Source organism: Pleurodeles waltl, unplaced genomic scaffold (assembly GCF_031143425.1).
Source record: "Pleurodeles waltl isolate 20211129_DDA unplaced genomic scaffold, aPleWal1.hap1.20221129 scaffold_225, whole genome shotgun sequence".
Taxonomy (NCBI): domain Eukaryota; kingdom Metazoa; phylum Chordata; class Amphibia; order Caudata; family Salamandridae; genus Pleurodeles; species Pleurodeles waltl.
Window position 1 is genome coordinate 179,130 of NW_027149931.1, and position 19,961 is coordinate 199,090.

General features: G+C 49.8%; 20 non-coding genes across 20 annotated transcripts; all 20 read right to left on the bottom strand.

Annotated features, from left to right (window-relative positions):
- Window positions 1-1,684: 1,684 nt before the first annotated feature.
- Window positions 1,685-1,766, bottom strand: TRNAS-CGA (transfer RNA serine (anticodon CGA)). Its single transcript has one exon. It is a non-coding gene; the product is annotated as a tRNA-Ser (tRNA).
- Window positions 1,767-2,336: 570 nt separating this feature from the next.
- Window positions 2,337-2,418, bottom strand: TRNAS-UGA (transfer RNA serine (anticodon UGA)). Its single transcript has one exon. It is a non-coding gene; the product is annotated as a tRNA-Ser (tRNA).
- Window positions 2,419-2,640: 222 nt separating this feature from the next.
- TRNAS-AGA (transfer RNA serine (anticodon AGA)) lies at window positions 2,641-2,722 on the bottom strand. Its single transcript has one exon. It is a non-coding gene; the product is annotated as a tRNA-Ser (tRNA).
- Window positions 2,723-4,584: 1,862 nt separating this feature from the next.
- On the bottom strand, window positions 4,585-4,666 carry TRNAL-CAA (transfer RNA leucine (anticodon CAA)). Its single transcript has one exon. It is a non-coding gene; the product is annotated as a tRNA-Leu (tRNA).
- A 570-nt stretch (window positions 4,667-5,236) lies between these two features.
- TRNAS-UGA (transfer RNA serine (anticodon UGA)) lies at window positions 5,237-5,318 on the bottom strand. The gene has a single exon. It is a non-coding gene; the product is annotated as a tRNA-Ser (tRNA).
- A 222-nt stretch (window positions 5,319-5,540) lies between these two features.
- TRNAS-AGA (transfer RNA serine (anticodon AGA)) lies at window positions 5,541-5,622 on the bottom strand. The gene has a single exon. It is a non-coding gene; the product is annotated as a tRNA-Ser (tRNA).
- Window positions 5,623-7,484: 1,862 nt separating this feature from the next.
- Window positions 7,485-7,566, bottom strand: TRNAL-CAA (transfer RNA leucine (anticodon CAA)). Its single transcript has one exon. It is a non-coding gene; the product is annotated as a tRNA-Leu (tRNA).
- A 570-nt stretch (window positions 7,567-8,136) lies between these two features.
- Window positions 8,137-8,218, bottom strand: TRNAS-UGA (transfer RNA serine (anticodon UGA)). The gene has a single exon. It is a non-coding gene; the product is annotated as a tRNA-Ser (tRNA).
- A 222-nt stretch (window positions 8,219-8,440) lies between these two features.
- Window positions 8,441-8,522, bottom strand: TRNAS-AGA (transfer RNA serine (anticodon AGA)). The gene has a single exon. It is a non-coding gene; the product is annotated as a tRNA-Ser (tRNA).
- Window positions 8,523-10,384: 1,862 nt separating this feature from the next.
- On the bottom strand, window positions 10,385-10,466 carry TRNAS-CGA (transfer RNA serine (anticodon CGA)). The gene has a single exon. It is a non-coding gene; the product is annotated as a tRNA-Ser (tRNA).
- A 570-nt stretch (window positions 10,467-11,036) lies between these two features.
- On the bottom strand, window positions 11,037-11,118 carry TRNAS-UGA (transfer RNA serine (anticodon UGA)). Its single transcript has one exon. It is a non-coding gene; the product is annotated as a tRNA-Ser (tRNA).
- Window positions 11,119-11,340: 222 nt separating this feature from the next.
- TRNAS-AGA (transfer RNA serine (anticodon AGA)) lies at window positions 11,341-11,422 on the bottom strand. The gene has a single exon. It is a non-coding gene; the product is annotated as a tRNA-Ser (tRNA).
- Window positions 11,423-13,284: 1,862 nt separating this feature from the next.
- TRNAS-CGA (transfer RNA serine (anticodon CGA)) lies at window positions 13,285-13,366 on the bottom strand. Its single transcript has one exon. It is a non-coding gene; the product is annotated as a tRNA-Ser (tRNA).
- A 570-nt stretch (window positions 13,367-13,936) lies between these two features.
- TRNAS-UGA (transfer RNA serine (anticodon UGA)) lies at window positions 13,937-14,018 on the bottom strand. Its single transcript has one exon. It is a non-coding gene; the product is annotated as a tRNA-Ser (tRNA).
- A 222-nt stretch (window positions 14,019-14,240) lies between these two features.
- Window positions 14,241-14,322, bottom strand: TRNAS-AGA (transfer RNA serine (anticodon AGA)). The gene has a single exon. It is a non-coding gene; the product is annotated as a tRNA-Ser (tRNA).
- Window positions 14,323-16,184: 1,862 nt separating this feature from the next.
- TRNAS-CGA (transfer RNA serine (anticodon CGA)) lies at window positions 16,185-16,266 on the bottom strand. The gene has a single exon. It is a non-coding gene; the product is annotated as a tRNA-Ser (tRNA).
- Window positions 16,267-16,836: 570 nt separating this feature from the next.
- TRNAS-UGA (transfer RNA serine (anticodon UGA)) lies at window positions 16,837-16,918 on the bottom strand. The gene has a single exon. It is a non-coding gene; the product is annotated as a tRNA-Ser (tRNA).
- A 222-nt stretch (window positions 16,919-17,140) lies between these two features.
- On the bottom strand, window positions 17,141-17,222 carry TRNAS-AGA (transfer RNA serine (anticodon AGA)). The gene has a single exon. It is a non-coding gene; the product is annotated as a tRNA-Ser (tRNA).
- Window positions 17,223-19,084: 1,862 nt separating this feature from the next.
- Window positions 19,085-19,166, bottom strand: TRNAS-CGA (transfer RNA serine (anticodon CGA)). Its single transcript has one exon. It is a non-coding gene; the product is annotated as a tRNA-Ser (tRNA).
- A 570-nt stretch (window positions 19,167-19,736) lies between these two features.
- TRNAS-UGA (transfer RNA serine (anticodon UGA)) lies at window positions 19,737-19,818 on the bottom strand. The gene has a single exon. It is a non-coding gene; the product is annotated as a tRNA-Ser (tRNA).
- Between the last annotated feature and the right edge of the window lie 143 nt (window positions 19,819-19,961).

A 19,961-nucleotide genomic window follows, 5' to 3' on the forward strand; every position in this document is an offset into this window, starting at 1 on the left:
GTTTTGAGACGGGGGAAAAAAATCAGGCCGGAAGAGGTGGTAGCTTTAACGTCAGGGAGATGGCAGCCACGATAGGCACCATGGCAAAACTTCTGTCTTGGAGGCCATGAATGGACTCCACAGAGAGACGGGTTGGTCTTTACAGGTATGAAAAGAAGTGCCTCGTCCAATCTAGGGCCTGTGGCTAGGCGTTTCCTGAGCTGAATTCTCCTTGGAGGAGAGTGGGCGTGTTCAGTTTCTCTGCAGACTAGTGCCTGACAGGTGAGGGAGGGGGAGCAGGATGCATTTGGCCTGGGTTCATATCTTTCTTCTGTGGCTTTAATGGTCTTTGCTTCATATTCTGTTTTACTGACTGCTTTGCATAGAGGCTGCTCCCTTGTTCTCCCACGCAGGAGGCCCTGAAGAGGAATCCCAAAAATGTCATCTGACGTAGTCGGCAGGATTTGAACATACTCGTGGAGACGCCAAATGATATCTAGTCCATCGCCTTAACCACTTGGTAACGACTACTTGGCTCTGCAAGCGGTGCCCCTTTCAACATAGCCCTTCATGTCTTCACAGGCAACCTCACTGGCTCCAGTCATTCCGCTCTGCTCCTTCCTCTTCCTCAGCAATCCTTTGCACTGGCAAGGTGCTTCTCAAAAAACAAATATAGGCACTCCTGCCAATCCACAAGTATTCCGAAGGCTTTGCTGAGGCCCTCTGCAGCCCTTCTTCTTTACAGCACATCAACTGCTGACCTTTGTTTGCCCTAAGGCTTCTGCTTCCATATTGGAGTCATCCCAGGCTTTGGTGATCCCAGCCGTCAGCCCAGCACCTCAGTTGAGCCTTTGAAAGGCTGTCAGGCCCTGCTCCTCTTTCTGTCTTGATATTCTAGCCACATTACTTAATAGGTGAGTGGAGGCGGGCCCAAGAGAGGGTAGTCTCTATGCAAATGAAGTGCTTGGGCATACCTGGGAGTGTCCTTCTGCAAGCCATTCAGCCTCCTGGCTGGTGGCAGGTTTGTTGAGGAGAGCAAGGCCGTGTTGGGCCAGTCCCAAAGCAAAGGCGAGCTCCTTCAGCAGGAGTCCATTTATGCGAGGGACCCTAAGTTACTCAGGCATATATAATAATCACCTTTAGCCCTTATAGAGAGGTTTTGGCCGATCGTGGCCGATCGGGGCCAAAGGGGCGGTGGGGTCAGAAGGCTCAGGGTAAGGGCCTCAGTAGCCTCACCTCTCTTGTTGCCCTAGGTTGCACTGTGGTCTGGGACCTGGCCAAACGCCAATCCTTTTTAACCACACCTGCAGCTCTGCCTAGGCCGAGAAGCAACAGCAGAGAGCTTCCTTCCTGCCCCTTCCTGTGCTTCCCACCAACCTCCTAAATTGACCCCTGTAGAGGAGCTAGATGCCTTGTCCTTCCCAAAAACAATTTATCCAGGCACTCACCCCAGACAGCAGGCTCGAAAAGCACAGGCAAGGCTTCTCTGCAGCTCCCCAAAATAGACAGACACAGTGTCTGAGAAGCTGTAGGCCTGGGCAGCGTACTCCTTGAGAGTTTTCATGCTGGCATTGCACAGTGCATTGTTTCACATTCTTGTCTTTGTTTTACCTGTGCTCTCAACGTTGTTGAATAATACATGCTTATTCCTGGGAAAGGAGGCATCCAAGGAAAAACCTAACACATCATTGTGAAAGAGCACCGACGTAGTCGGCAGGATTTGAACCTGCGCGGGGACACCCCAATGGATTTCGAGTCCATCGCCTTAACCACTCGGCCACGACTACTCACGAGGGGTGGCTGCCACTTAAGCTGAGGTTCTCACTCTCACAGCAGTCTTTTTCTTTCCCTCAGTTCACTCTGCTCCACTGCCTTCCCATCTTTGCCTATCCGTTCTACTGCAAAAAATACACTCGGTCCATACCTGCATACTGACGTGACTCAAAGGCACTATTATAAAGTTCATGTTCCTGGCCAGAGAAAAGCAAAAAGGAGGTTGTAAAAGAATGCAGTTATGACACTTTAGGAAAATAATGACACTGTCAGACGCCCCAATAAGGCTACTTCCTTCATGCATCTGATACCTCAGATGGAACTTACTGGCGAGATGATAACTGAAGTTCTTTCCCAATCTCCTTGGCTATTACTCGACATGTGTCTTCTCGACAGCTGGGGTGCACAAGTGGCAGGAGTGCCAGACAGGTAGTCTCATGCCTTCTCCGGCCACTCTTTTGATCCCATTCCCTGCCCAGTGTTTCGCCTTCCTTAGCTCTATTGAGAGTGATAGCTATATTCGGCCTGCTTGTGCAGATGCCATTTAATATGAAGTATAAAATATCACCAAAGGTGAAGTAGCACGTAGTCGGCAGGATTTGAACCTACGCGGGGAGACCCCAATGGATTTCAAGTCCATCGCCTTAACCACTCGGCCACGACTACTTGCTTAAAGCTATGGTCCATTTTCAACGTAGCTCGTTTCTATTTCTGCTGGCGGTCTAGCCTCTGGACAGAAGCAGTCCTTTTCTAGAGAGGAAGGCCACAATGGCAAAAGTTTGAGCCCTCCCAGGCCGCTGACCCTATTAGTCCTGCTTTTGGAGCCCGCATTTATGCCAGAAGGTATTTCAAAGAATTATGGGAAAATACTGTTCTCAAAAGGGACAGCGTAGTTGGCAGGATTCGAACCTGCGCGGGGATACCCCAATGGATTTCTAGTCCATCGCCTTAACCACTCGGCCACAACTACCCACACAAGTGAATCTCAACAGGGCACTTTACCTCCATCCGTAGTCTTTTTTCTTTCCGTTCACTGGACCATTTTCCCTGCTCTCCTATACATCATTCCTATTCCACAGAAGACTTTCTAAAGCGTCTCAAGCTAAAAGCAGGCATGCATGTGAAATTAGCACTCCTTGTATGTTCATGTTTTGAGACGGGGGGAAAAAATCAGGCCGGAAGAGGTGGTAGCTTTAACGTCAGGGAGATGGCAGCCACGATAGGCACCATGGCAAAACTTCTGTCTTGGAGGCCATGAATGGACTCCACAGAGAGACGGGTTGGTCTTTACAGGTATGAAAAGAAGTGCCTCGTCCAATCTAGGGCCTGTGGCTAGGCGTTTCCTGAGCTGAATTCTCCTTGGAGGAGAGTGGGCGTGTTCAGTTTCTCTGCAGACTAGTGCCTGACAGGTGAGGGAGGGGGAGCAGGATGCATTTGGCCTGGGTTCATATCTTTCTTCTGTGGCTTTAATGGTCTTTGCTTCATATTCTGTTTTACTGACTGCTTTGCATAGAGGCTGCTCCCTTGTTCTCCCACGCAGGAGGCCCTGAAGAGGAATCCCAAAAATGTCATCTGACGTAGTCGGCAGGATTTGAACATACTCGTGGAGACGCCAAATGATATCTAGTCCATCGCCTTAACCACTTGGTAACGACTACTTGGCTCTGCAAGCGGTGCCCCTTTCAACATAGCCCTTCATGTCTTCACAGGCAACCTCACTGGCTCCAGTCATTCCGCTCTGCTCCTTCCTCTTCCTCAGCAATCCTTTGCACTGGCAAGGTGCTTCTCAAAAAACAAATATAGGCACTCCTGCCAATCCACAAGTATTCCGAAGGCTTTGCTGAGGCCCTCTGCAGCCCTTCTTCTTTACAGCACATCAACTGCTGACCTTTGTTTGCCCTAAGGCTTCTGCTTCCATATTGGAGTCATCCCAGGCTTTGGTGATCCCAGCCGTCAGCCCAGCACCTCAGTTGAGCCTTTGAAAGGCTGTCAGGCCCTGCTCCTCTTTCTGTCTTGATATTCTAGCCACATTACTTAATAGGTGAGTGGAGGCGGGCCCAAGAGAGGGTAGTCTCTATGCAAATGAAGTGCTTGGGCATACCTGGGAGTGTCCTTCTGCAAGCCATTCAGCCTCCTGGCTGGTGGCAGGTTTGTTGAGGAGAGCAAGGCCGTGTTGGGCCAGTCCCAAAGCAAAGGCGAGCTCCTTCAGCAGGAGTCCATTTATGCGAGGGACCCTAAGTTACTCAGGCATATATAATAATCACCTTTAGCCCTTATAGAGAGGTTTTGGCCGATCGTGGCCGATCGGGGCCAAAGGGGCGGTGGGGTCAGAAGGCTCAGGTTAAGGGCCTCAGTAGCCTCACCTCTCTTGTTGCCCTAGGTTGCACTGTGGTCTGGGACCTGGCCAAACGCCAATCCTTTTTAACCACACCTGCAGCTCTGCCTAGGCCGAGAAGCAACAGCAGAGAGCTTCCTTCCTGCCCCTTCCTGTGCTTCCCACCAACCTCCTAAATTGACCCCTGTAGAGGAGCTAGATGCCTTGTCCTTCCCAAAAACAATTTATCCAGGCACTCACCCCAGACAGCAGGCTCGAAAAGCACAGGCAAGGCTTCTCTGCAGCTCCCCAAAATAGACAGACACAGTGTCTGAGAAGCTGTAGGCCTGGGCAGCGTACTCCTTGAGAGTTTTCATGCTGGCATTGCACAGTGCATTGTTTCACATTCTTGTCTTTGTTTTACCTGTGCTCTCAACGTTGTTGAATAATACATGCTTATTCCTGGGAAAGGAGGCATCCAAGGAAAAACCTAACACATCATTGTGAAAGAGCACCGACGTAGTCGGCAGGATTTGAACCTGCGCGGGGACACCCCAATGGATTTTGAGTCCATCGCCTTAACCACTCGGCCACGACTACTCACGAGGGGTGGCTGCCACTTAAGCTGAGGTTCTCACTCTCACAGCAGTCTTTTTCTTTCCCTCAGTTCACTCTGCTCCACTGCCTTCCCATCTTTGCCTATCCGTTCTACTGCAAAAAATACACTCGGTCCATACCTGCATACTGACGTGACTCAAAGGCACTATTATAAAGTTCATGTTCCTGGCCAGAGAAAATCAAAAAGGAGGTTGTAAAAGAATGCAGTTATGACACTTTAGGAAAATAATGACACTGTCAGACGCCCCAATAAGGCTACTTCCTTCATGCATCTGATACCTCAGATGGAACTTACTGGCGAGATGATAACTGAAGTTCTTTCCCAATCTCCTTGGCTATTACTCGACATGTGTCTTCTCGACAGCTGGGGTGCACAAGTGGCAGGAGTGCCAGACAGGTAGTCTCATGCCTTCTCCGGCCACTCTTTTGATCCCATTCCCTGCCCAGTGTTTCGCCTTCCTTAGCTCTATTGAGAGTGATAGCTATATTCGGCCTGCTTGTGCAGATGCCATTTAATATGAAGTATAAAATATCACCAAAGGTGAAGTAGCACGTAGTCGGCAGGATTTGAACCTACGCGGGGAGACCCCAATGGATTTCAAGTCCATCGCCTTAACCACTCGGCCACGACTACTTGCTTAAAGCTATGGTCCATTTTCAACGTAGCTCGTTTCTATTTCTGCTGGCGGTCTAGCCTCTGGACAGAAGCAGTCCTTTTCTAGAGAGGAAGGCCACAATGGCAAAAGTTTGAGCCCTCCCAGGCCGCTGACCCTATTAGTCCTGCTTTTGGAGCCCGCATTTATGCCAGAAGGTATTTCAAATAATTATGGGAAAATACTGTTCACAAAAGGGACAGCGTAGTTGGCAGGATTCGAACCTGCGCGGGGATACCCCAATGGATTTCTAGTCCATCGCCTTAACCACTCGGCCACAACTACCCACACAAGTGAATCTCAACAGGGCACTTTACCTCCATCCGTAGTCTTTTTTCTTTCCGTTCACTGGACCATTTTCCCTGCTCTCCTATACATCATTCCTATTCCACAGAAGACTTTCTAAAGCGTCTCAAGCTAAAAGCAGGCATGCATGTGAAATTAGCACTCCTTGTATGTTCATGTTTTGAGACGGGGGGAAAAAATCAGGCCGGAAGAGGTGGTAGCTTTAACGTCAGGGAGATGGCAGCCACGATAGGCACCATGGCAAAACTTCTGTCTTGGAGGCCATGAATGGACTCCACAGAGAGACGGGTTGGTCTTTACAGGTATGAAAAGAAGTGCCTCGTCCAATCTAGGGCCTGTGGCTAGGCGTTTCCTGAGCTGAATTCTCCTTGGAGGAGAGTGGGCGTGTTCAGTTTCTCTGCAGACTAGTGCCTGACAGGTGAGGGAGGGGGAGCAGGATGCATTTGGCCTGGGTTCATATCTTTCTTCTGTGGCTTTAATGGTCTTTGCTTCATATTCTGTTTTACTGACTGCTTTGCATAGAGGCTGCTCCCTTGTTCTCCCACGCAGGAGGCCCTGAAGAGGAATCCCAAAAATGTCATCTGACGTAGTCGGCAGGATTTGAACATACTCGTGGAGACGCCAAATGATATCTAGTCCATCGCCTTAACCACTTGGTAACGACTACTTGGCTCTGCAAGCGGTGCCCCTTTCAACATAGCCCTTCATGTCTTCACAGGCAACCTCACTGGCTCCAGTCATTCCGCTCTGCTCCTTCCTCTTCCTCAGCAATCCTTTGCACTGGCAAGGTGCTTCTCAAAAAACAAATATAGGCACTCCTGCCAATCCACAAGTATTCCGAAGGCTTTGCTGAGGCCCTCTGCAGCCCTTCTTCTTTACAGCACATCAACTGCTGACCTTTGTTTGCCCTAAGGCTTCTGCTTCCATATTGGAGTCATCCCAGGCTTTGGTGATCCCAGCCGTCAGCCCAGCACCTCAGTTGAGCCTTTGAAAGGCTGTCAGGCCCTGCTCCTCTTTCTGTCTTGATATTCTAGCCACATTACTTAATAGGTGAGTGGAAGCGGGCCCAAGAGAGGGTAGTCTCTATGCAAATGAAGTGCTTGGGCATACCTGGGAGTGTCCTTCTGCAAGCCATTCAGCCTCCTGGCTGGTGGCAGGTTTGTTGAGGAGAGCAAGGCCGTGTTGGGCCAGTCCCAAAGCAAAGGCGAGCTCCTTCAGCAGGAGTCCATTTATGCGAGGGACCCTAAGTTACTCAGGCATATATAATAATCACCTTTAGCCCTTATAGAGAGGTTTTGGCCGATCGTGGCCGATCGGGGCCAAAGGGGCGGTGGGGTCAGAAGGCTCAGGGTAAGGGCCTCAGTAGCCTCACCTCTCTTGTTGCCCTAGGTTGCACTGTGGTCTGGGACCTGGCCAAACGCCAATCCTTTTTAACCACACCTGCAGCTCTGCCTAGGCCGAGAAGCAACAGCAGAGAGCTTCCTTCCTGCCCCTTCCTGTGCTTCCCACCAACCTCCTAAATTGACCCCTGTAGAGGAGCTAGATGCCTTGTCCTTCCCAAAAACAATTTATCCAGGCACTCACCCCAGACAGCAGGCTCGAAAAGCACAGGCAAGGCTTCTCTGCAGCTCCCCAAAATAGACAGACACAGTGTCTGAGAAGCTGTAGGCCTGGGCAGCGTACTCCTTGAGAGTTTTCATGCTGGCATTGCACAGTGCATTGTTTCACATTCTTGTCTTTGTTTTACCTGTGCTCTCAACGTTGTTGAATAATACATGCTTATTCCTGGGAAAGGAGGCATCCAAGGAAAAACCTAACACATCATTGTGAAAGAGCACCGACGTAGTCGGCAGGATTTGAACCTGCGCGGGGACACCCCAATGGATTTTGAGTCCATCGCCTTAACCACTCGGCCACGACTACTCACGAGGGGTGGCTGCCACTTAAGCTGAGGTTCTCACTCTCACAGCAGTCTTTTTCTTTCCCTCAGTTCACTCTGCTCCACTGCCTTCCCATCTTTGCCTATCCGTTCTACTGCAAAAAATACACTCGGTCCATACCTGCATACTGACGTGACTCAAAGGCACTATTATAAAGTTCATGTTCCTGGCCAGAGAAAATCAAAAAGGAGGTTGTAAAAGAATGCAGTTATGACACTTTAGGAAAATAATGACACTGTCAGACGCCCCAATAAGGCTACTTCCTTCATGCATCTGATACCTCAGATGGAACTTACTGGCGAGATGATAACTGAAGTTCTTTCCCAATCTCCTTGGCTATTACTCGACATGTGTCTTCTCGACAGCTGGGGTGCACAAGTGGCAGGAGTGCCAGACAGGTAGTCTCATGCCTTCTCCGGCCACTCTTTTGATCCCATTCCCTGCCCAGTGTTTCGCCTTCCTTAGCTCTATTGAGAGTGATAGCTATATTCGGCCTGCTTGTGCAGATGCCATTTAATATGAAGTATAAAATATCACCAAAGGTGAAGTAGCACGTAGTCGGCAGGATTTGAACCTACGCGGGGAGACCCCAATGGATTTCAAGTCCATCGCCTTAACCACTCGGCCACGACTACTTGCTTAAAGCTATGGTCCATTTTCAACGTAGCTCGTTTCTATTTCTGCTGGCGGTCTAGCCTCTGGACAGAAGCAGTCCTTTTCTAGAGAGGAAGGCCACAATGGCAAAAGTTTGAGCCCTCCCAGGCCGCTGACCCTATTAGTCCTGCTTTTGGAGCCCGCATTTATGCCAGAAGGTATTTCAAATAATTATGGGAAAATACTGTTCACAAAAGGGACAGCGTAGTTGGCAGGATTCGAACCTGCGCGGGGATACCCCAATGGATTTCTAGTCCATCGCCTTAACCACTCGGCCACAACTACCCACACAAGTGAATCTCAACAGGGCACTTTACCTCCATCCGTAGTCTTTTTTCTTTCCGTTCACTGGACCATTTTCCCTGCTCTCCTATACATCATTCCTATTCCACAGAAGACTTTCTAAAGCGTCTCAAGCTAAAAGCAGGCATGCATGTGAAATTAGCACTCCTTGTATGTTCATGTTTTGAGACGGGGGGAAAAAATCAGGCCGGAAGAGGTGGTAGCTTTAACGTCAGGGAGATGGCAGCCACGATAGGCACCATGGCAAAACTTCTGTCTTGGAGGCCATGAATGGACTCCACAGAGAGACGGGTTGGTCTTTACAGGTATGAAAAGAAGTGCCTCGTCCAATCTAGGGCCTGTGGCTAGGCGTTTCCTGAGCTGAATTCTCCTTGGAGGAGAGTGGGCGTGTTCAGTTTCTCTGCAGACTAGTGCCTGACAGGTGAGGGAGGGGGAGCAGGATGCATTTGGCCTGGGTTCATATCTTTCTTCTGTGGCTTTAATGGTCTTTGCTTCATATTCTGTTTTACTGACTGCTTTGCATAGAGGCTGCTCCCTTGTTCTCCCACGCAGGAGGCCCTGAAGAGGAATCCCAAAAATGTCATCTGACGTAGTCGGCAGGATTTGAACATACTCGTGGAGACGCCAAATGATATCTAGTCCATCGCCTTAACCACTTGGTAACGACTACTTGGCTCTGCAAGCGGTGCCCCTTTCAACATAGCCCTTCATGTCTTCACAGGCAACCTCACTGGCTCCAGTCATTCCGCTCTGCTCCTTCCTCTTCCTCAGCAATCCTTTGCACTGGCAAGGTGCTTCTCAAAAAACAAATATAGGCACTCCTGCCAATCCACAAGTATTCCGAAGGCTTTGCTGAGGCCCTCTGCAGCCCTTCTTCTTTACAGCACATCAACTGCTGACCTTTGTTTGCCCTAAGGCTTCTGCTTCCATATTGGAGTCATCCCAGGCTTTGGTGATCCCAGCCGTCAGCCCAGCACCTCAGTTGAGCCTTTGAAAGGCTGTCAGGCCCTGCTCCTCTTTCTGTCTTGATATTCTAGCCACATTACTTAATAGGTGAGTGGAGGCGGGCCCAAGAGAGGGTAGTCTCTATGCAAATGAAGTGCTTGGGCATACCTGGGAGTGTCCTTCTGCAAGCCATTCAGCCTCCTGGCTGGTGGCAGGTTTGTTGAGGAGAGCAAGGCCGTGTTGGGCCAGTCCCAAAGCAAAGGCGAGCTCCTTCAGCAGGAGTCCATTTATGCGAGGGACCCTAAGTTACTCAGGCATATATAATAATCACCTTTAGCCCTTATAGAGAGGTTTTGGCCGATCGTGGCCGATCGGGGCCAAAGGGGCGGTGGGGTCAGAAGGCTCAGGGTAAGGGCCTCAGTAGCCTCACCTCTCTTGTTGCCCTAGGTTGCACTGTGGTCTGGGACCTGGCCAAACGCCAATCCTTTTTAACCACACCTGCAGCTCTGCCTAGGCCGAGAAGCAACAGCAGAGAGCTTCCTTCCTGCCCCTTCCTGTGCTTCCCACCAACCTCCTAAATTGACCCCTGTAGAGGAGCTAGATGCCTTGTCCTTCCCAAAAACAATTTATCCAGGCACTCACCCCAGACAGCAGGCTCGAAAAGCACAGGCAAGGCTTCTCTGCAGCTCCCCAAAATAGACAGACACAGTGTCTGAGAAGCTGTAGGCCTGGGCAGCGTACTCCTTGAGAGTTTTCATGCTGGCATTGCACAGTGCATTGTTTCACATTCTTGTCTTTGTTTTACCTGTGCTCTCAACGTTGTTGAATAATACATGCTTATTCCTGGGAAAGGAGGCATCCAAGGAAAAACCTAACACATCATTGTGAAAGAGCACCGACGTAGTCGGCAGGATTTGAACCTGCGCGGGGACACCCCAATGGATTTCGAGTCCATCGCCTTAACCACTCGGCCACGACTACTCACGAGGGGTGGCTGCCACTTAAGCTGAGGTTCTCACTCTCACAGCAGTCTTTTTCTTTCCCTCAGTTCACTCTGCTCCACTGCCTTCCCATCTTTGCCTATCCGTTCTACTGCAAAAAATACACTCGGTCCATACCTGCATACTGACGTGACTCAAAGGCACTATTATAAAGTTCATGTTCCTGGCCAGAGAAAATCAAAAAGGAGGTTGTAAAAGAATGCAGTTATGACACTTTAGGAAAATAATGACACTGTCAGACGCCCCAATAAGGCTACTTCCTTCATGCATCTGATACCTCAGATGGAACTTACTGGCGAGATGATAACTGAAGTTCTTTCCCAATCTCCTTGGCTATTACTCGACATGTGTCTTCTCGAGAGCTGGGGTGCACAAGTGGCAGGAGTGCCAGACAGGTAGTCTCATGCCTTCTCCGGCCACTCTTTTGATCCCATTCCCTGCCCAGTGTTTCGCCTTCCTTAGCTCTATTGAGAGTGATAGCTATATTCGGCCTGCTTGTGCAGATGCCATTTAATATGAAGTATAAAATATCACCAAAGGTGAAGTAGCACGTAGTCGGCAGGATTTGAACCTACGCGGGGAGACCCCAATGGATTTCAAGTCCATCGCCTTAACCACTCGGCCACGACTACTTGCTTAAAGCTATGGTCCATTTTCAACGTAGCTCGTTTCTATTTCTGCTGGCGGTCTAGCCTCTGGACAGAAGCAGTCCTTTTCTAGAGAGGAAGGCCACAATGGCAAAAGTTTGAGCCCTCCCAGGCCGCTGACCCTATTAGTCCTGCTTTTGGAGCCCGCATTTATGCCAGAAGGTATTTCAAATAATTATGGGAAAATACTGTTCACAAAAGGGACAGCGTAGTTGGCAGGATTCGAACCTGCGCGGGGATACCCCAATGGATTTCTAGTCCATCGCCTTAACCACTCGGCCACAACTACCCACACAAGTGAATCTCAACAGGGCACTTTACCTCCATCCGTAGTCTTTTTTCTTTCCGTTCACTGGACCATTTTCCCTGCTCTCCTATACATCATTCCTATTCCACAGAAGACTTTCTAAAGCGTCTCAAGCTAAAAGCAGGCATGCATGTGAAATTAGCACTCCTTGTATGTTCATGTTTTGAGACGGGGGGAAAAAATCAGGCCGGAAGAGGTGGTAGCTTTAACGTCAGGGAGATGGCAGCCACGATAGGCACCATGGCAAAACTTCTGTCTTGGAGGCCATGAATGGACTCCACAGAGAGACGGGTTGGTCTTTACAGGTATGAAAAGAAGTGCCTCGTCCAATCTAGGGCCTGTGGCTAGGCGTTTCCTGAGCTGAATTCTCCTTGGAGGAGAGTGGGCGTGTTCAGTTTCTCTGCAGACTAGTGCCTGACAGGTGAGGGAGGGGGAGCAGGATGCATTTGGCCTGGGTTCATATCTTTCTTCTGTGGCTTTAATGGTCTTTGCTTCATATTCTGTTTTACTGACTGCTTTGCATAGAGGCTGCTCCCTTGTTCTCCCACGCAGGAGGCCCTGAAGAGGAATCCCAAAAATGTCATCTGACGTAGTCGGCAGGATTTGAACATACTCGTGGAGACGCCAAATGATATCTAGTCCATCGCCTTAACCACTTGGTAACGACTACTTGGCTCTGCAAGCGGTGCCCCTTTCAACATAGCCCTTCATGTCTTCACAGGCAACCTCACTGGCTCCAGTCATTCCGCTCTGCTCCTTCCTCTTCCTCAGCAATCCTTTGCACTGGCAAGGTGCTTCTCAAAAAACAAATATAGGCACTCCTGCCAATCCACAAGTATTCCGAAGGCTTTGCTGAGGCCCTCTGCAGCCCTTCTTCTTTACAGCACATCAACTGCTGACCTTTGTTTGCCCTAAGGCTTCTGCTTCCATATTGGAGTCATCCCAGGCTTTGGTGATCCCAGCCGTCAGCCCAGCACCTCAGTTGAGCCTTTGAAAGGCTGTCAGGCCCTGCTCCTCTTTCTGTCTTGATATTCTAGCCACATTACTTAATAGGTGAGTGGAGGCGGGCCCAAGAGAGGGTAGTCTCTATGCAAATGAAGTGCTTGGGCATACCTGGGAGTGTCCTTCTGCAAGCCATTCAGCCTCCTGGCTGGTGGCAGGTTTGTTGAGGAGAGCAAGGCCGTGTTGGGCCAGTCCCAAAGCAAAGGCGAGCTCCTTCAGCAGGAGTCCATTTATGCGAGGGACCCTAAGTTACTCAGGCATATATAATAATCACCTTTAGCCCTTATAGAGAGGTTTTGGCCGATCGTGGCCGATCGGGGCCAAAGGGGCGGTGGGGTCAGAAGGCTCTGGGTAAGGGCCTCAGTAGCCTCACCTCTCTTGTTGCCCTAGGTTGCACTGTGGTCTGGGACCTGGCCAAACGCCAATCCTTTTTAACCACACCTGCAGCTCTGCCTAGGCCGAGAAGCAACAGCAGAGAGCTTCCTTCCTGCCCCTTCCTGTGCTTCCCACCAACCTCCTAAATTGACCCCTGTAGAGGAGCTAGCTGCCTTGTCCTTCCCAACAAAAATTTATCCAGGCACTCACCCCAGACAGCAGGCTCGAAAAGCACAGGCAAGGCTTCTCTGCAGCTCCCCAAAATAGACAGATACAGTGTCTGAGAAGCTGTAGGCCTGGGCAGCGTACTCCTTGAGAGTTTTCATGCTGGCATTGCACAGTGCATTGTTTCACATTCTTGTCTTTGTTTTACCTGTGCTCTCAACGTTGTTGAATAATACATGCTTATTCCTGGGAAAGGAGGCATCCAAGGAAAAACCTAACACATCATTGTGAAAGAGCACCGACGTAGTCGGCAGGATTTGAACCTGCGCGGGGACACCCCAATGGATTTCGAGTCCATCGCCTTAACCACTCGGCCACGACTACTCACGAGGGGTGGCTGCCACTTAAGCTGAGGTTCTCACTCTCACAGCAGTCTTTTTCTTTCCCTCAGTTCACTCTGCTCCACTGCCTTCCCATCTTTGCCTATCCGTTCTACTGCAAAAAATACACTCGGTCCATACCTGCATACTGACGTGACTCAAAGGCACTATTATAAAGTTCATGTTCCTGGCCAGAGAAAATCAAAAAGGAGGTTGTAAAAGAATGCAGTTATGACACTTTAGGAAAATAATGACACTGTCAGACGCCCCAATAAGGCTACTTCCTTCATGCATCTGATACCTCAGATGGAACTTACTGGCGAGATGATAACTGAAGTTCTTTCCCAATCTCCTTGGCTATTACTCGACATGTGTCTTCTCGAGAGCTGGGGTGCACAAGTGGCAGGAGTGCCAGACAGGTAGTCTCATGCCTTCTCCGGCCACTCTTTTGATCCCATTCCCTGCCCAGTGTTTCGCCTTCCTTAGCTCTATTGAGAGTGATAGCTATATTCGGCCTGCTTGTGCAGATGCCATTTAATATGAAGTATAAAATATCACCAAAGGTGAAGTAGCACGTAGTCGGCAGGATTTGAACCTACGCGGGGAGACCCCAATGGATTTCAAGTCCATCGCCTTAACCACTCGGCCACGACTACTTGCTTAAAGCTATGGTCCATTTTCAACATAGCTCGTTTCTATTTCTGCTGGCGGTCTAGCCTCTGGACAGAAGCAGTCCTTTTCTAGAGAGGAAGGCCACAATGGCAAAAGTTTGAGCCCTCCCAGGCCGCTGACCCTATTAGTCCTGCTTTTGGAGCCCGCATTTATGCCAGAAGGTATTTCAAAGAATTATGGGAAAATACTGTTCACAAAAGGGACAGCGTAGTTGGCAGGATTCGAACCTGCGCGGGGATACCCCAATGGATTTCTAGTCCATCGCCTTAACCACTCGGCCACAACTACCCACACAAGTGAATCTCAACAGGGCACTTTACCTCCATCCGTAGTCTTTTTTCTTTCCGTTCACTGGACCATTTTCCCTGCTCTCCTATACATCATTCCTATTCCACAGAAGACTTTCTAAAGCGTCTCAAGCTAAAAGCAGGCATGCATGTGAAATTAGCACTCCTTGTATGTTCATGTTTTGAGACGGGGGGAAAAAATCAGGCCGGAAGAGGTGGTAGCTTTAACGTCAGGGAGATGGCAGCCACGATAGGCACCATGGCAAAACTTCTGTCTTGGAGGCCATGAATGGACTCCACAGAGAGACGGGTTGGTCTTTACAGGTATGAAAAGAAGTGCCTCGTCCAATCTAGGGCCTGTGGCTAGGCGTTTCCTGAGCTGAATTCTCCTTGGAGGAGAGTGGGCGTGTTCAGTTTCTCTGCAGACTAGTGCCTGACAGGTGAGGGAGGGGGAGCAGGATGCATTTGGCCTGGGTTCATATCTTTCTTCTGTGGCTTTAATGGTCTTTGCTTCATATTCTGTTTTACTGACTGCTTTGCATAGAGGCTGCTCCCTTGTTCTCCCACGCAGGAGGCCCTGAAGAGGAATCCCAAAAATGTCATCTGACGTAGTCGGCAGGATTTGAACATACTCGTGGAGACGGCAAATGATATCTAGTCCATCGCCTTAACCACTTGGTAACGACTACTTGGCTCTGCAAGCGGTGCCCCTTTCAACATAGCCCTTCATGTCTTCACAGGCAACCTCACTGGCTCCAGTCATTCCGCTCTGCTCCTTCCTCTTCCTCAGCAATCCTTTGCACTGGCAAGGTGCTTCTCAAAAAACAAATATAGGCACTCCTGCCAATCCACAAGTATTCCGAAGGCTTTGCTGAGGCCCTCTGCAGCCCTTCTTCTTTACAGCACATCAACTGCTGACCTTTGTTTGCCCTAAGGCTTCTGCTTCCATATTGGAGTCATCCCAGGCTTTGGTGATCCCAGCCGTCAGCCCAGCACCTCAGTTGAGCCTTTGAAAGGCTGTCAGGCCCTGCTCCTCTTTCTGTCTTGATATTCTAGCCACATTACTTAATAGGTGAGTGGAGGCGGGCCCAAGAGAGGGTAGTCTCTATGCAAATGAAGTGCTTGGGCATACCTGGGAGTGTCCTTCTGCAAGCCATTCAGCCTCCTGGCTGGTGGCAGGTTTGTTGAGGAGAGCAAGGCCGTGTTGGGCCAGTCCCAAAGCAAAGGCGAGCTCCTTCAGCAGGAGTCCATTTATGCGAGGGACCCTAAGTTACTCAGGCATATATAATAATCACCTTTAGCCCTTATAGAGAGGTTTTGGCCGATCGTGGCCGATCGGGGCCAAAGGGGCGGTGGGGTCAGAAGGCTCAGGGTAAGGGCCTCAGTAGCCTCACCTCTCTTGTTGCCCTAGGTTGCACTGTGGTCTGGGACCTGGCCAAACGCCAATCCTTTTTAACCACACCTGCAGCTCTGCCTAGGCCGAGAAGCAACAGCAGAGAGCTTCCTTCCTGCCCCTTCCTGTGCTTCCCACCAACCTCCTAAATTGACCCCTGTAGAGGAGCTAGATGCCTTGTCCTTCCCAAAAACAATTTATCCAGGCACTCACCCCAGACAGCAGGCTCGAAAAGCACAGGCAAGGCTTCTCTGCAGCTCCCCAAAATAGACAGACACAGTGTCTGAGAAGCTGTAGGCCTGGGCAGCGTACTCCTTGAGAGTTTTCATGCTGGCATTGCACAGTGCATTGTTTCACATTCTTGTCTTTGTTTTACCTGTGCTCTCAACGTTGTTGAATAATACATGCTTATTCCTGGGAAAGGAGGCATCCAAGGAAAAACCTAACACATCATTGTGAAAGAGCACCGACGTAGTCGGCAGGATTTGAACCTGCGCGGGGACACCCCAATGGATTTCGAGTCCATCGCCTTAACCACTCGGCCACGACTACTCACGAGGGGTGGCTGCCACTTAAGCTGAGGTTCTCACTCTCACAGCAGTCTTTTTCTTTCCCTCAGTTCACTCTGCTCCACTGCCTTCCCATCTTTGCCTATCCGTTCTACTGCAAAAAATACACTCGGTCCATACCTGCATACTGACGTGACTCAAAGGCACTATTATAAAGTTCATGTTCCTGGCCAGAGAAAAGCAAAAAGGAGGTTGTAAAAGAATGCAGTTATGACACTTTAGGAAAATAATGACACTGTCAGACGCCCCAATAAGGCTACTTCCTTCATGCATCTGATACCTCAGATGGAACTTACTGGCGAGATGATAACTGAAGTTCTTTCCCAATCTCCTTGGCTATTACTCGACATGTGTCTTCTCGACAGCTGGGGTGCACAAGTGGCAGGAGTGCCAGACAGGTAGTCTCATGCCTTCTCCGGCCACTCTTTTGATCCCATTCCCTGCCCAGTGTTTCGCCTTCCTTAGCTCTATTGAGAGTGATAGCTATATTCGGCCAGCTTGTGCAGATGCCATTTAATATGAAGTATAAAATATCACCAAAGGTGAAGTAGCACGTAGTCGGCAGGATTTGAACCTACGCGGGGAGACCCCAATGGATTTCAAGTCCATCGCCTTAACCACTCGGCCACGACTACTTGCTTAAAGCTATGGTCCATTTTCAACGTAGCTCGTTTCTATTTCTGCTGGCGGTCTAGCCTCTGGACAGAAGCAGTCCTTTTCTAGAGAGGAAGGCCACAATGGCAAAAGTTTGAGCCCTCCCAGGCCGCTGACCCTATTAGTCCTGCTTTTGGAGCCCGCATTTATGCCAGAAGGTATTTCAAAGAATTATGGGAAAATACTGTTCTCAAAAGGGACAGCGTAGTTGGCAGGATTCGAACCTGCGCGGGGATACCCCAATGGATTTCTAGTCCATCGCCTTAACCACTCGGCCACAACTACCCACACAAGTGAATCTCAACAGGGCACTTTACCTCCATCCGTAGTCTTTTTTCTTTCCGTTCACTGGACCATTTTCCCTGCTCTCCTATACATCATTCCTATTCCACAGAAGACTTTCTAAAGCGTCTCAAGCTAAAAGCAGGCATGCATGTGAAATTAGCACTCCTTGTATGTTCATGTTTTGAGACGGGGGGAAAAAATCAGGCCGGAAGAGGTGGTAGCTTTAACGTCAGGGAGATGGCAGCCACGATAGGCACCATGGCAAAACTTCTGTCTTGGAGGCCATGAATGGACTCCACAGAGAGACGGGTTGGTCTTTACAGGTATGAAAAGAAGTGCCTCGTCCAATCTAGGGCCTGTGGCTAGGCGTTTCCTGAGCTGAATTCTCCTTGGAGGAGAGTGGGCGTGTTCAGTTTCTCTGCAGACTAGTGCCTGACAGGTGAGGGAGGGGGAGCAGGATGCATTTGGCCTGGGTTCATATCTTTCTTCTGTGGCTTTAATGGTCTTTGCTTCATATTCTGTTTTACTGACTGCTTTGCATAGAGGCTGCTCCCTTGTTCTCCCACGCAGGAGGCCCTGAAGAGGAATCCCAAAAATGTCATCTGACGTAGTCGGCAGGATTTGAACATACTCGTGGAGACGCCAAATGATATCTAGTCCATCGCCTTAACCACTTGGTAACGACTACTTGGCTCTGCAAGCGGTGCCCCTTTCAACATAGCCCTTCATGTCTTCACAGGCAACCTCACTGGCTCCAGTCATTCCGCTCTGCTCCTTCCTCTTCCTCAGCAATCCTTTGCACTGGCAAGGTGCTTCTCAAAAAACAAATATAGGCACTCCTGCCAATCCACAAGTATTCCGAAGGCTTTGCTGAGGCCCTCTGCAGCCCTTCTTCTTTACAGCACATCAACTGCTGACCTTTGTTTGCCCTAAGGCTTCTGCTTCCATATTGGAGTCATCCCAGGCTTTGGTGATCCCAGCCGTCAGCCCAGCACCTCAGTTGAGCCTTTGAAAGGCTGTCAGGCCCTGCTCCTCTTTCTGTCTTGATATTCTAGCCACATTACTTAATAGGTGAGTGGAGGCGGGCCCAAGAGAGGGTAGTCTCTATGCAAATGAAGTGCTTGGGCATACCTGGGAGTGTCCTTCTGCAAGCCATTCAGCCTCCTGGCTGGTGGCAGGTTTGTTGAGGAGAGCAAGGCCGTGTTGGGCCAGTCCCAAAGCAAAGGCGAGCTCCTTCAGCAGGAGTCCATTTATGCGAGGGACCCTAAGTTACTCAGGCATATATAATAATCACCTTTAGCCCTTATAGAGAGGTTTTGGCCGATCGTGGCCGATCGGGGCCAAAGGGGCGGTGGGGTCAGAAGGCTCAGGGTAAGGGCCTCAGTAGCCTCACCTCTCTTGTTGCCCTAGGTTGCACTGTGGTCTGGGACCTGGCCAAACGCCAATCCTTTTTAACCACACCTGCAGCTCTGCCTAGGCCGAGAAGCAACAGCAGAGAGCTTCCTTCCTGCCCCTTCCTGTGCTTCCCACCAACCTCCTAAATTGACCCCTGTAGAGGAGCTAGATGCCTTGTCCTTCCCAAAAACAATTTATCCAGGCACTCACCCCAGACAGCAGGCTCGAAAAGCACAGGCAAGGCTTCTCTGCAGCTCCCCAAAATAGACAGACACAGTGTCTGAGAAGCTGTAGGCCTGGGCAGCGTACTCCTTGAGAGTTTTCATGCTGGCATTGCACAGTGCATTGTTTCACATTCTTGTCTTTGTTTTACCTGTGCTCTCAACGTTGTTGAATAATACATGCTTATTCCTGGGAAAGGAGGCATCCAAGGAAAAACCTAACACATCATTGTGAAAGAGCACCGACGTAGTCGGCAGGATTTGAACCTGCGCGGGGACACCCCAATGGATTTCGAGTCCATCGCCTTAACCACTCGGCCACGACTACTCACGAGGGGTGGCTGCCACTTAAGCTGAGGTTCTCACTCTCACAGCAGTCTTTTTCTTTCCCTCAGTTCACTCTGCTCCACTGCCTTCCCATCTTTGCCTATCCGTTCTACTGCAAAAAATACACTCGGTCCATACCTGCATACTGACGTGACTCAAAGGCACTATTATAAAGTTCATGTTCCTGGCCAGAGAAAAGCAAAAAGGAGGTTGTAAAAGAATGCAGTTATGACACTTTAGGAAAATAATGACACTGTCAGACGCCCCAATAAGGCTACTTCCTTCATGCATCTGATACCTCAGATGGAACTTACTGGCGAGATGATAACTGAAGTTCTTTCCCAATCTCCTTGGCTATTACTCGACATGTGTCTTCTCGACAGCTGGGGTGCACAAGTGGCAGGAGTGCCAGACAGGTAGTCTCATGCCTTCTCCGGCCACTCTTTTGATCCCATTCCCTGCCCAGTGTTTCGCCTTCCTTAGCTCTATTGAGAGTGATAGCTATATTCGGCCTGCTTGTGCAGATGCCATTTAATATGAAGTATAAAATATCACCAAAGGTGAAGTAGCACGTAGTCGGCAGGATTTGAACCTACGCGGGGAGACCCCAATGGATTTCAAGTCCATCGCCTTAACCACTCGGCCACGACTACTTGCTTAAAGCTATGGTCCATTTTCAACGTAGCTCGTTTCTATTTCTGCTGGCGGTCTAGCCTCTGGACAGAAGCAGTCCTTTTCTAGAGAGGAAGGCCACAATGGCAAAAGTTTGAGCCCTCCCAGGCCGCTGACCCTATTA